The sequence below is a fragment of the Camellia sinensis genome, chromosome 14, assembly GCF_055761805.1.
Source record: "Camellia sinensis isolate YWXY chromosome 14, ASM5576180v1, whole genome shotgun sequence".
In the NCBI taxonomy this organism is placed as follows: Eukaryota; Viridiplantae; Streptophyta; class Magnoliopsida; order Ericales; family Theaceae; genus Camellia; species Camellia sinensis.
This window is the reverse complement of record NC_138974.1, coordinates 95,708,520-95,723,697: the sequence shown is the minus strand read 5'-3', so window position 1 is coordinate 95,723,697 and position 15,178 is coordinate 95,708,520.

Sequence of the window (15,178 nt, the reverse complement as noted above, 5' to 3'; positions counted from 1 at the left end):
TGTGTAAAATAATTAAACAATTGCATGAAGTGTGGTCGATTTGACCCCATAGGATTTTCGACTCTCTCTAACTAGAAGATTGAAGACAGATAGCGTTTGTTTGCCACAAACTAAAAAAATATATTTATTTATTTTTTAGGTCACATTATTTTTTATTTATTTATTTATATATATGTATATATTTTATAAAAATTCAAAAAATGTATTTATTTAAATCATTTTGATCAACTTCTAAACTTTGCAAACATGTAACAACTCTAATGCACTTGTTAACAGCTCCTTCGAAACTCAAAAAAGTAAAGAAATTAGCTAATATGTGCAATAATAAATTTCAAAATATTTTAAATTTTATATAAAAATGTGTGCAATATATATATATATAATATTTTAAAATCATCTTAACATGTATTGAGTAGGCCCCAAATTAAAATGTAATTAATTCATGTACGTTGTTTCTTTTCGGGTGAAGGGGTCTCCATTGACTTGGGGATTAATGTACATTGTTTCTTCTAGTAGTTTCGTCTTGTGTGCTTGGTAGACCAACTTGATTTTCAAAATTGTAGTATTTATGTTTAATCCAACATTAATAATGATTAGGAAATGGATTTCCAATTTTTTTTTTATAAAAAACATCTCCCTTCACATCCGCATGTGTCTTTATTTTATTTTTGTTAATTGATAGGGACAAATTTATAATTATGAGGAGAACTGCATACTTGAAGTTCAGCAATCAACTTAAAAAAAGAATTCATACCGATAAAAAAAAAAATGTTTTATTAATGGATGCTTTTAGGATACATGTCAAGAGACTAAGAGTGGGATTATTTGTACTGTATTTGGCTAAAATTAGATAATTGATGTGATTAGATATATAATTATTCTTTTATCATTGAATAAAAAAAGAAAATAATCCAGAATGCTTTGTTCTCCTGACACCACTTTTTATATGATATTAATTTTTTTTTCTTACTTAATCCCTCAGGTCCGTATTAAAATTATTCAAAGTCAAAACATATTGAATTCGACTATCTCTCAGAACATTTTCAATGGTTCATCAAAAAATTCATCAAATCTGAGTAAAAAAAAGTCAAATTTCTCTATTTGATATTGCCTGCTCTAACAGAGAGATTTGTCTTTTCATCAAATCACCGGTCGACCGGACGGACGACCGGCCGATCGACCAGTTAGTGCAAAATTTTGACTTTGAATTTGCATATGAAATTAAAACCCAGAATGGTTATTCGAATGCTTCCTCACCCCATGGATACCAATTGACCTTAATAAATAAAAAAAAAAAAATCATATCGATATCACAATTAAGAAATAAAAATTGGAGAATAGAGAGTCTAGAGAGAGAGTGAGAGTTTCTATCAGAAAATCCAGAAAGAAAAAAAAACATAGTACATACAAAACAATAGCAACAGCCATATCCAAATCTCCTATCCCATCTACTCCTTACAACACAGCATGATCTCAGACTCCTCATGCAATTCAAAAATTAGCATACAAGGACCAAACCACCAATCTATCACATACCCATAACAAGAAAGAGGGCTGTGTTTGGAAGCAAGACGATTGGTGTACTTGTGGTTGGTGGTTTGTGAAGGCGGCTTCTGGGACTGTTCAACCATGGCAAGGACATTGTGGTCGGAGTGAACGGGTCGTCGGGATTGGACTGAAAAAGGCCAAGAAAGTGAGGCAACTCGTAGTATATTGAACACCCACATCCTCAAAGCATATCAAAATCCAGATCTGTTTGTTCGATTAACCGGATGACCGGGGGATAACTGGTCGAATGTCTGGCCGGTCGTCCGGTGGGTCCCTGCCCAACGCTACTGCACAGTAAATTGGTGAACGCTTTCCAGATCCTCAGTTTGGTGAAACATTTGACATTTTTCCAATTTGATTCTGTTTTGGTGAAACCATTAGAGCACAAAAAGTATGTTTTTTTCACCAAATTTAAATTTGATGATATAACTGGTGAACCATTGGAGATAGTCTCATACATAATCCTCCCTCTTTATCTTACAATAAAGGAGAATTCTATCGTACATACTTATTATATACATCTTTAGTTATATAATTTTTTTTAATTATAATTAATTTTTTTTAGTTATAATATTATTTTGAGATATTTAGTTATATCTCATGTAATATTTGGTTATAATTTTTTTTTTATTTTAGTTATGATTTAAAAAATATAAAAGTTACTCATTTTCTTATTTAGTTATAAGATATATATAGTTCACATCATAATCTTTCCCTACAATAAAATGCAAAACAAAATACAAGATGGGCCTAATTTTACCCCAATCCTTTATTCCTATTTTTTGGGTAATTCCTTTATTTCTATTTTATATAGAGAGAATTACACTGCCAGGTATCAGTGAAACATATTTTCTATAAAAATTAATAATTAATATCATAAACTTTTTTATTAATTTGTAAATTTTTTACACTGATACCATTGTCAGGTAAATGTCCCTTTTATATACTTCAATCAAATGTCACCTAATTTTATTATTTTTTTGGTGCTAAGTCATACTATTAAAACTGTACTTGGCCAAGGCATTGCATTGCTGTTAAGTTTTTGTAATTGATAATTTTATTGGATAAAAATTTGTTCAGTTGTATTTTTATTCACTCTATTGTATCTATGAACTATAAGAGTTTAGATGTGAATCTAACCCAAGTTGTGCCTGTGAAGAGGAGTTTGTGCTGACATTCTGTATCTTGACTTGAGCATTCTTTGTTTTTCACTTCGCATTCTTTCGTGCGCTCAAGTAGTGAAGTGGATCATCCAGTATCTTTATGTGTGTTATGAACTTCTAGGAAATGTGTTTTACTACTCTAGTGATAGAAGTTGCGTTCGAACGATTGACTTATATGTTATCAGGCCCAGCCCTGAGATTTCCGGACCCAAAATCGATAATCAATTAGTAAATTTTTGGGGCCCTTCACATTTTTTTTTCGTAGAATGAAAAAAAAAATGAAGGTAAAAGACAAAAAATTTCTGTCAAAATCACAAAAAATATTAAGTGTTACATTACAACAACTAATAAATGTCGCTTGATCCTCGCTCTTCTTGCATTTTTAGAAGCAAATAAATCAATCATACTTGCATAATCTAGTTTTTTTTTGCAAAATCATTTTCAGTGGATAACAATGCTAATTATTTTAAATGGACCTTTCAATTTTTTAATGAGTCAATTTATTTTAAATTAGTTTGGGCCTTCCTTAATTTTTTTTGGATTTAAAATATACCTAATATATTACAATAAACAATAATAGGAGGGGACCCTTTTTTTGGGTCTATTTTCAATGGATAACGTCGTAACGATGTTAATTTTTTTGAATAGACATTTCAATTTTTTAATGGATCAATTTATTTTAAGTTAATTTGGACATTCTTTAATTTTTTTTGAACTTCAAACATACCTAATATATTAAACTAAATCATAATAGGAGGCCCCCCTTTTTTTGATTTATTTTGAGGGGCCTTAGGCCATGGCCTGGTTGGCCCATGCCCAGGGCCGGCCCTGTATGTGATCACCACCTTTTCTCATACTGCTCGATCAATAAAGTGTGCCCTCAAGCAGTCTTCGCAGCTCTATTTAGTATAAAGTGTGTTACTTGCTATTTTTAGAGATGAACTCGTTTAGATTCTCAAAAATGAGTAAAATAAGTGTTATATATTGAAGAGTGGTTTTATATGAGTTTTCTTGATGTATACAAGGTGATCGATTGATCAATGAATTACATATTGACAAATATCAAGGGTTGTTTTTGTTCTTTTATTCATATATATATATATATAGAGAGAGAGAGAGAGGTGTTCTTCGGTGGATTTCAGAGAGCTTGAGCCTGAAACTTTAGTGGATTTCAGAGTGGCTCATCATCGTGAATTCGACATCGGTGTTGTGGATTCAACGATGGGCAAAACAATTCTGAGGTGAAGACGGTGGTGGAAAAAACATACTAGATTCGGTTCAATTCAGGTGTGAATTCGTTATGTAATTAAAGGTTTTTGTATGTAATTCTTTTTTGTCTTCTTAGTTGATTATTTTATGGCTTTGGCCGTGGTTTTTTTTATCACACTTGAAGGTGTTCAATTGTGATTCTTTTTACGTTAAATTGTTGTGTCGATTTCTTGTTGATTGTTTAATTAAAATTGCTGTTCCTTGTTTAAAATTGAATTATAATTACAAATCAATATCTCGAATTTTTGAAATTTTCAATTGCCAAATGTGTATTTTGGGAAAGGGGATCATAAAATTAAATTGATTATATGTTATAAATTTTATGAATCTACATATAAGGTCTTTATTTATTTAAATACCAGTCATCATCAAAGGCTAACAATGTACACATATTGAAAAGTCAAAAACTAGTTGAGTTTTGCTTCAACTTGTTCGAGTTTGACCAAGACTCTGGAGGCTACATTTGCATTTTTCAAAGCTACTAGATAATTGATTAATTTGATTCAAGTTGACACCGTCTTCCGTACGTAAAACGATAATGGATTATTTTTAGTTGCACATTTAACTGGAGACTCACTTTCAAGTAATACCACCGTGTATTAGTGAGGACTCAATTAAAGTACCCTATGGATTAGTCTCGAGTAATTATTTGATTTTAATAAATCTGAGATTGTAGATGGAATACATCCCAAACTCTATATTTTGACTATCAGGCCAACTCATTGGAGTTAAATAATTTACGTTATTAATTGACTCATTGAGTCGATCATTCATACAACCAGGGACGGAGACAGCATAGGCCGATAAGGTCACGTGCCCCCCTTTCAGTTTTGTAATTTTTTTTTAATTTTTTTATTCTCATGTATAAAATGTATTTTTTTTTGTTAACATGTTCTTTGACTAATGATTTATTATATTGTTCACAACAAGTTATTATTTGATACTTTGAAAACACTATGTGACATTATTTATGTAGTAGTTTAAATCAATAGTGTAGCGAAAAATATTATAAATTGGATATAATGAACTTATTATTTTCAAGTAATTGACATACCACTTAGTGTGATTTGTGATTTTCTATGCTTTGAGTATCACGTAGGTAACGTCATATGGTACTCTAAGACTGTTTAATAATTTTCATTCAAAACAGATCATTTATAAACAATGTCATCTCTTTAATATTTTTCTGTCAAATAAAAATTAAATAGATTTTGTAATAATTTGTGTTATAAATGATGTGTTTTTATTTTTTAAAATTAGGAATTTTGATCCATAATTTTTTGTACTAAAATTGCAAACTTACGTCATCATCTCACAACGAGCTATTCCACACTATTATAGAATTTTGATTTGTTCTTACTAATAATGAATATGTAATTTTTTATGTTTAAATTTATCTTATAAAATGATTATTATCTTAATGTTGCTCATGAATTTTTTTAAAATAAAAAATTATAATTAATAAGTGCTCCATCTAACCTAATTTTCTGGCTCCACCACTACATACAACAATTTAAGTTAATCAGATATTAGTGACCCCTTGATTAAATTAAATTTGTAAAAATGCCAAGTACAATTTTGATAATAGATTCTCTTTTTATTTTTTAAAAAATATAAATTATAAAGAATCTTAGAACTAATAACTTTCATTTTACATCATTTTTTAGAGAGTACCTCTATTTATCATTTTCAACAAACTTAGGTACTCAAACATGATGAAATAAAAAAATATTACGGTTATTATATTAGCATATATTTGTTTTATATTATCAATGATATATACATAGGACTCTATAACATAAGCGATTTGGACCCTTGAAACAAAACATGTGATGAGCTCTACGGGTTCTAAAAAAACACTATAGCCCAAATTTTGAACTGAATAGAAGCCCAGTTCAATTTTAAAGATACATCATATCTCTCACTTTAAGGATAAATGTAATTCATGGGATAAAATCGTTAAAGAAGAACCTTGAATCTTAAAAAGTTTGATTTGAGTCTTTTTATCACTTGTTGAGAGGGAGATTTGTGCCGAGTAAATGGGCTGAGTTAGTGTGAGCTTAGAGTAAATTGCAAGGCTGCTCAACTGAGATGGAATAGCACGGTGTGGCTTGAGTCAAGGTTCCGGATCAGTTGGGCTGGCCCGAGATCTAGACGTAGAACCGGGCTGGTTATTGGACTTGGATCATGAGTCAAGCTAGGCGAGGCATGTGCGTCGAGCTAGGTGCTCCTAGATCAGGCAGAGTTTGCCTTGATAAATTAATGAAACTTGCATGGACTGAATGTGGCGAGTCGAGATGATTGAACATTAGAGATCGACAATGATCAGCTTGGCCCAAAAGACTAGTCAACATTGGAGAGCTAGGCCAGATGAGGATATGGTTAGCTCGACAAGAGCTGCCAAGTCGCCCAATTGGTAGGCAAATAAGGAAATCCATTGTTCGTGCGCGTCAATACCGTCTGGCTGTTTTGTCAATGTTGTTTGGCAGTATTATTGTGCACATACGTGGTAGACGAAGAGTGGGTAGTACATCCACGCATCCAAGGAAGGATGAACAGAATAGTGTGCGCAGAAACTATGTAAACCGTGCGGCGCCTCCATGCAACAAGTTTGGAATTCTTGTTATCAGAGCTACCTGTATTATGTCTCCACTCTCTCCTTCTTCTTCTCTAAGTGTGCTAACTTGATCACTGGAGGGGTTTTCCGACTACACACCCGCCGGGGCAGTTCACCGTCGTTTTGTTCTCAAGTTGAACGACGTTACTCAGAGCTTGGACATGAGGAGTACGAAGAGCGACGAATATTTCCTCCTCATACAATTGGCACCGTCTGTGGGAAATCCAACAGACAAAACCTTATGCTCCAAGCTTTTCTGATCACTTTTCATGGCAAACAAGGATGACGTTCCAAAGTTCGTCGTCGACGGCATTACTTCAGAGTTATTTTGGCGTCGTGGTGATCTGTCCACTGTTCTGTCGATGGTTGGACTGGAGACTTCCACACGAGGGCCCCTTCAGAGACGGGCGAAATAAACGTACAAGGAGTTCTGGGCGCTCATTGAGCCCATAAGGACACCGCTGATGGTGAGACACGCATACTAAGCACCTAGCGAGCAAGCTAAAAGACCAAGATGCCATCATTAAGAAGATGGTGACAAAGATGGTGGCCATGAAACGCCAGCTGAAGGGAAAGGGCATTGCTGGAGTAGGAAACCACGGTGAGCGCACCCGATCCCACCACTCCGACAGTCGGGACAGGTGGCAAACTCCTTCACTCTCCGTTATAAGGAGCTTCAGAGTTGATGAGCCCGTCGCATTGACAGGGGTATCTCACACTCAGGATAGTAGCTACCACCCTTCACGATCGTTAACGACGTCAAGGTACTCATACTCCGATTGCTCGAGAGACCTGAGAAATGTGTTGGAGGAACGAGCGTGTCGGTAGGAGGCACAGAATGTCACGCCCCACTTTTTATTACTCGAAATCATTACCAAATTCATTAGTTTAATTCAATATTAGAGATAACATGCGGAAAAACTCTTTGGTTCAACAAATGGAAATAAATAACGATTCTCTCATTTGTATGCAAATTATATACAACATGAGCACACTAAATAAATTGCCCTTGGGCTTACATCATTAAAAGTCAAGAAGAAGGGTATAACCCTTTTACATAAATGGCATTTCACCAACACAAAAGAGGCCCCGTGGCCAACAAATAAGAAGATCCAAAACCTTGTAGCACATCCTGGCTATCACCTGAAAAAGATTCAACAACGTGGGATGAACATATAGTCCAGTAGGGATCTCAACATGATCCCCAACAATAACAACTTACAGATAGCTATGATCATGAATGTTTAATTTCATACTAGAATAGTAATGTGGCAGTTTATACAAAATATACATAAGTATGAACTTTTCTCGAAAACAACCATTTCATTCAACGCTATAAGCGGTTCACCTTTCTTTCCTTTTCATTACCCATTTTTCCAAACTTTCATGACTATAACAGTTTTAGAAAAAAAACAATTTCACCAAGCCCATTACTCTTCCCCCATTTTCCGTACTTACAACAAAATGACCTTTTTTGAAAACATGTTCACAAATACCCCATTTTCCTTCGCACTTTCCAAAATCTCAAAATGGCATTTTGGTTTGTTCCCAATACATTCATATCAATACATGCATGCCTTAAATAAAAGGGAAATAACAAATCATCAACATGTATATAATCCACAAATGAGGCAGCTCGGCCTTTCAAAACTGTAACCATCGCAACCCATAACATACTCAGATACACTGACGATAACAATTAAAACTCTGCTCTACCGGCTATATGCACAGTAAGCTAAGGATACGCCAAAGCGATAAAAGACTAGCCAAATTCTCCAGACACAAGTTGGAAGGTAATGGTACCTCGTCCACATTCTCCAGTCACAAGCTGGAAGGTAATGGTACCTCGTCCAAGTTCTCCAGGCGCTAGCTGGAAGGTAATGGTACCTCTGATTTTAAGCGCGGTATATAACACCAATTACCTCAATACAACAAAGCATAAATAACAAGTGTAATACATACACATAAACTATTCAATAATGTTTAACCAACACAAGTGTAACGCATACATCACAATTCAACACAACAATGTTATCCTCCACCGATGACCAAGGACAAAAACCTCTAGATGCATGTATTCAGTACACCGAATAAAAGAGACTCAACTCTCAAGCAAACCTTAAACCCAACAACAACACTAGTACGATAGGTAAGGATAAAACCCCCAAATGTGTGTATTCAACACTCATGATACAATAGTTCAATTCTCAAATTTATTTTATGAGACTCACATAGAGTTAACATTTCATTTCCCATTTTCAAGATCAACTTTCATAATTTTTTTAAGTCAACATGTTCCATCACTTATTCCAAAAACACTTTTCCCTTTTCACAAAACCAATTACATTCTCTTCATTTTACAAAATCAATTCCATGGATAATAAAGCCATAACCCAACTTGATTCAATACGTTCATTTCAAAATAACCCCAATACCATAATTAATCCCTTAACTATTAACACCTTCTACACAACTCATATTAACAATAGAAATTTACCAACATTGTTCAACCATAAACCCTTTTTATTTTACCAAATCAAAATATAATTTAGGCCTTTCTCTTCTTTCAACAATAATATGCTAATTTTACTCTCTAATTTGTCCAAACCACAGTCAATGATAACAAAACCATTCTCAAACAACCAACCCTAGATTCCCCTCATGATTTTCAAACAAATCCAACACGGATATGATTTTCATGCAATACAAAACTACCACATGTCTATCTATAGGCGGAGTATTGAAAAAGAACAAAGAAATCCCTACCTCAAATGAAGAGACCAAATGGAGAAGATGAAGGATTTCGAAGGTGCTCCAAACCCAATAATTTTCGAATCAAAATGAAGAGCAAGCCATCCCTTCCTCTTCCTCCCTTATGAAAATGCTTACTCTCACTCTAAACACTCTTAATCTAAACTCAAAATCTAAAAAAACAAATGGAGAGAGATATGGGAAGAATCATCGAAGTTGAGAGGTGAGCTCAATTTATAGGCAACCTTGATGTAGTTGGTATTGAAAGGTTGTTATTAAAGCCCATTAATTGGAAAATGAAAGGACAAGTTAGAATTAAATGAACACTAATTGAAATTAAATGAACACTAGTTGGAATATGAATGGACAAGTTTGTTATAAAATTCCACTAATGGAATATGAATGGATCACTAGGTGGAAAATGAATTAACCATTATGAAAATTCAATAGACACTAGTTGGAATTAAATGGACATCAACCCTTGGTTTCCAAACACAACCAACCTGTTTCAAACCTGCCCAACACGACCCAAGACTCATATACAAAGTGTAAAGGATGGAAACGGGAATAAGACAACAACACATCCATGGAACCGAGTCCGGAATACAATTAAACAATGAAGGAAAAACCGGGATCGCTATACAGAAGGTGCCAACGCTATAGCGATTGGCCCCTAAGGGACACATCAGTGAAGAAGTTGTAATGCCTCCACTCCGCCTGGCAGCGCATGTGCCACCAGACAAGGAGTTGGCGAGGCTAAGTGTCACTCCTTTTTCCATAGAGATAGAAAACATACTACTCCCCATTGGCTTCCACCAGCCCAAGTTTACACTCTATGATGGAAAGATCGATTTGTACATGCGCGTAAGCCATTTCGACAAGTTATGGCTGAGCACGAGCACAAGCGAAATGATACGCTCATGTGCCTTATTTTCCTATCGAGTTTAGGCAAGTTGGGCCTGAAATGGTTCGATAGGCTACTTGAGGAAAGTATCAAGGGTGGCAGCAATTGGCAGAGACATTCGTGACACGTTTCAAGACCAATACCAAAACACCCAAAGAAGTCGACCACCTTCTGGGAATCAAGATGGAAATGGGCGACTCCTTGAAGGCGTACAATGCCAAGTATTGGAAAACATTCAATGAAATTCTTGATTGCCCAACGAACCTAGCAATCACCTAATACAAGCGCGGTCTCCCAGTCAGACATAGACTCATAGACTCGCTTACAATGAACCAATCGACGACCATAGAGCTGCTAATGCAGCGCATCAATGAGCACATTCGGGTTAAGGATGATACAACCATGACTACTGCGAAGGTGAATCCGGTAGCAGCGGACAAAAGGGTAGCTGGAAAGGTTCACGTGGTCAGACAGGAGGCAAACCGTCCAAGAAATTGCAAAAGAGAGCAAGACTACGGTGTTAACCGTAACAACCGGGATAAGGGTCATAACAATGACCAGATGAACTATTCTCGTGATGCCACGGATGATGCCAAGAGAAAATTGAACGCCCAAACAGGCATCACCACAGTCTTCAAAATCCCGATCTACTGTATCCTTACCGAGATTCGTGACGAGACATACGTCTGGTGGCTGACCAAGTTGAGAGATGCCCAAAAAGGGTTCAATCCAATATATCGTTGCACCTTTCATGATGAGAGAGGGCACCAAATAGAAGATTGCATGCCACTCAAGCTACACTTGGAAGAGTTGGTAACTTCAGGGCATTTGGACCGCTACGCTGATGAAAGGGTCAGGGCGGCTCCTCAAGAGAAGCCTTCACCAAATGGCCTAGCACTCGAAGACGTCCTCTCTCAAGGAGTGATTGATTAAAGAGACCTGGGGAGTTCAATTTTGGGAGATGTTAGTGAGAAGGTAGAGGAAAAGGGACATAAAACTCGTAGAATATAAATGGCCGATCTATTTCCAGAACATTGAACACTGCTAATCTAAAGTTTTATTCTTAGTTCTTCTTTTGCAGCCCATTCTATTATTGATATAATGAAACACGTAGACTGTTTTCTTGAAAATTGTTATATTTTCGCCCCGCCAAGAAGATTTAGAGAGGTCTAAGGGGCAACTGACAATCATTTTGACGGAAAGATTAGAATTCCTTGCCGGGCTGATTTTGCTCAGCAAGATGAAAGTTGGTGTTTTGTTCAACTTTGGAATTCCTTATCGGGCAGATTTTGCTCGGCAAGAGGTTTGTTGATGGTTTTGATCAACTTTAGAATTCCTTACCGAGCTGATTTTTCTTGCCAAGAAATCTTGTTAAGTTGATTTTGCTTGCCAAGATCTAAGTTACCGAGCTGATTTTGATCACCAACTTTAACATTTCTTGTCAGGAGGATTTTGTTTGGCAAGAGATTTGTTGATGGTTTTGATTAACTTTAGAATTCCTTGCCGAGCTAATTTAGCTCGCTAAGAAGCAAGTTGTCGAGCTAACTTTGCTCGCCAACTTTGAAGTTCCTTGCCGAGCCGATTTTGCTCGCCAAGAAACAAGTTGCCGAGTTGACCTTGCTCACCAACTTTAGAGTTCCTTCCTGAGCTGATTTTGCTCACCAATAAGCAAATTGTCGAGCTGACTTTGCTTGCCAACTTTGAAATTTCTTGCTGAACTGATTTTGCTCGCAAAGAAGCAAGTTGTCGAGTTGACTTTGCTCGCCAATTTTGAAGTTCCTTGACGAGCTGATTTTGTTCGCCAAGAAGCAAGTTGTCGAGTTGACTTTACTCGCCAACTTTGAAGTTGCTCGCCAACTTTGAAGTTTCTTGCCAAGCTGATTTTGCTCGCCAAGAAGCAAATTACGGATCTGACTTTGCTCGCCAACTTTGAAGTTCCTTGCCGAGCTGATTTTGCTCGCCAAGAATCAAGTTGCCAAGCTGACTTTGCTCGCCAACATTGAAATTCCTTACCGGGCTAATTTTTCTCAACAGAAGCAAGATGCTGAGCTAACTTTGCTCGCCAACTTTGAAGTTTTTTGCCAACTTTGAAATTTCTTACTGAGCTGATTTTGCTCGCCAAGAAGCAAGTTGCCAAGTTGACTTTGCTCTCCAACTTTGAAGTTCCTTGACAAGCTAATTTTGCTCACCAAGAAGCAAGTTATTGAGTTGACTTTGCTCGCCAACTTTGAAATTCCTTGCTGAACTGATTTTGCTCACCAAGAAGCAAATTGTGGATCTGACTTTGCTCGCCAACTTTGAGTTCCTTGCCGAGCTGATTTTGCTCGCCAAGAATCAAGTTGCCGAGCTGACTTTGCTCACCAACATTGAAATTCCTTACCGAGCTGATTTTGCTTGCAGAAGCAAGATGCTGAGCTGACTTCGCTTGCCAACTTTGAAGTTCTTTGCCAAGATCATTTTGCTCGCCAAGGAGCAAGTTGCCGAGCTGACTTTGCTTGCTAACTGTGAAGTTCCTTGCCAAACTAATTTTACTGACCAAGGAAGTTGCCGAGCTGATTTTGCTCACCGAGAAGTAAATCGCCGAGCTAAGCTTATTTTGCTTGCCAAGAAATTGCCAAGCCAATTTTGCTTGCCAACTTTCGGCGGAAAACAAATGATTCGGTCGAAGAGAATTCTAACTGAGTAGTGGACACGGTCCAGGGGCAACCCATTTGGTCTGGGTCAATGCTTTGCTTCGTAAGTTTAAGGCAGGAGCCTAGTGTAGGAGGAAGTTGTAGGGTCGATCTTAATGACTTAATATTTGTCCACACTGCGAGGTCAACATCATGCATCGTTTTTTCGGCCAACACTTGCATGCTGCTTGCAAGGTTGACGTCCAAGCTCCGTTTGCCTAGTTGACGTGCAAGCACCATTTACTAGGTCCAACTTGTTGAAAGTCAGTTTGCATGGTTTGTTTGCATGGTCCGTTTGCAAGATTACAAAAGTCAAGCCTAGCAAAGTAGGTTTGCAAGGTTGCCACGGTTAAGCCAAGCAAAGGCGAGCCCATGACATCAAGTGTCAGGCCAGATTGGTTCATGACCAAGTAATAACTCATAACTGAGATGGCGATGAAGCAAATCAAATTAATGCCAACCTAATTGTGAAACAAAAGTAGTCTTCATCGACCAGTATAGTTTTCATGTAAGCCAAGATGATCGCGGGGTTAAATCGAGCTTGGAAATGGTTTGGCTTTGCAAACAAACAACCGAGCTAATACAAAAACCTTGAGAACAAACACCCTTGGTGTAACCCAAATTCTGTAACTCGGTCGACCAAGCTAGAGGCGAGAGTTTGGACCACCTTCTTTAACCAAGCACAGGTCTATTTATTTGGTAGCATCGAATGATTGAGTAACTACCTGGTTGAGCAGTAGACAACCTGGAACTCTATCAATATCGAGCAAAATGAAGCTAAATGAGCAGTAACGAACAAAAATGGGCCTAGCAAAGTGAATGAGCTGGGGCCCATCGAACTACTCCGTGCACATACCAAGAAATAACTTCATCAAAATGCCATGTGTCCACGAAGAGACGAGATGTCAAATTGGTTGGTGAGTGCACCGCTATAAAGACATGAACCGAGCTAAAGGATAAGGTAATCCCAATGATGCTGAAGCGGACGGGATTAAGGGGCAACTGAAAGGGAGATTTGTGCCGAGTAAATGGGTCAAGTTAGTGTGAGCTTCGAGTAAATTGCAAGGCTGCTCAATTGAGATGGAATAGTACGGTGTGGCCTGAGTCAAGGTTCCGAATCAATTGGGCTAGCCCGAGATCTAGACGTAAAACCAGGTTGGTTATTGGACTTGGATCATGAGTCAAGCTAGGTGAGGCTTATGCACCGAGCTTGGTGCTCCTAGATCAGGCAGAGTTTGCCTTGATAAATTAATGGAACTTGAATAGACTGAATGTAGCGAGCCGAGATGATTAAACGTTAGAGATTTGCAATGATCAGCTCGGCCCAAAAGACTAGTCAAGATTAGAGAGCTAGGCTAGATGAGGATATGGTTAGCTTGGCAAAAGCTGTCACATGGCCCAATGGGTGGGCAAAGAGGGAAATCCCCTATTCGTGTGCGTCAATAACATCTAGCTTTTTTGTCAATGTTGTTTGATTGTATTGTCGTACACATACATAGCGGACGAAGAGAGGGTAGTACATCCACGTATCCAAACAAGGACGAATAGAGTAGTGCATACAGAAACTATATAAACTGTGCGGCGCCTCCATACAACAGGTTTGGAATTCTTGTTATCAGAGCTACCTGCGTTGTGTCTCCCATCTCTCTTTATTCTTCTCTAAGTGTGCCAACTTGATTGTCGGAGGGGTTTTCTGGCTGCACACCCACCGGGTAGCTCACCGTCGTTTTGTTCTCAGGTTAAGCGACGTTACTCAGAACTTGGACACAAGGAGTACTATAGCTCGACTTTCATGCTCCTTTCGGATACGATAGCCCTACAGTTCAGACTCCCGTGGTTTTGAATCTGATCTCACAAGTGCAATGTTTTTCTGGTCTTTATAGCTCGACTTTCATGCTCCTTTCATGTTCCTTTCAGATACGATAGCCCTAAGGTCTTTATTTATTTAAATACCAATCATCATCAAAGGCTAACAATGTACGCATATTGAAAAGTCAAAAACTGGTTCAGTTTTGCTTCAACTTGTTCAAGTTTGACCAAGACTGTAGAGGCTACATTTGCATTTTTCAAAGCTACTAGATAATTGATTAATTTGATTAAAGTTGACACCGTCTTCCGTACGTGGCCTAGTTCAATTAAATCAAGTTTGAGATGGATAATGGATTATTTTTAGTTGCACATTTAACTGGAGACTCACTTCCAAGTAATACCACCATGTATTAGTGAGAACTCAATTAAAATACCGCATGGATTA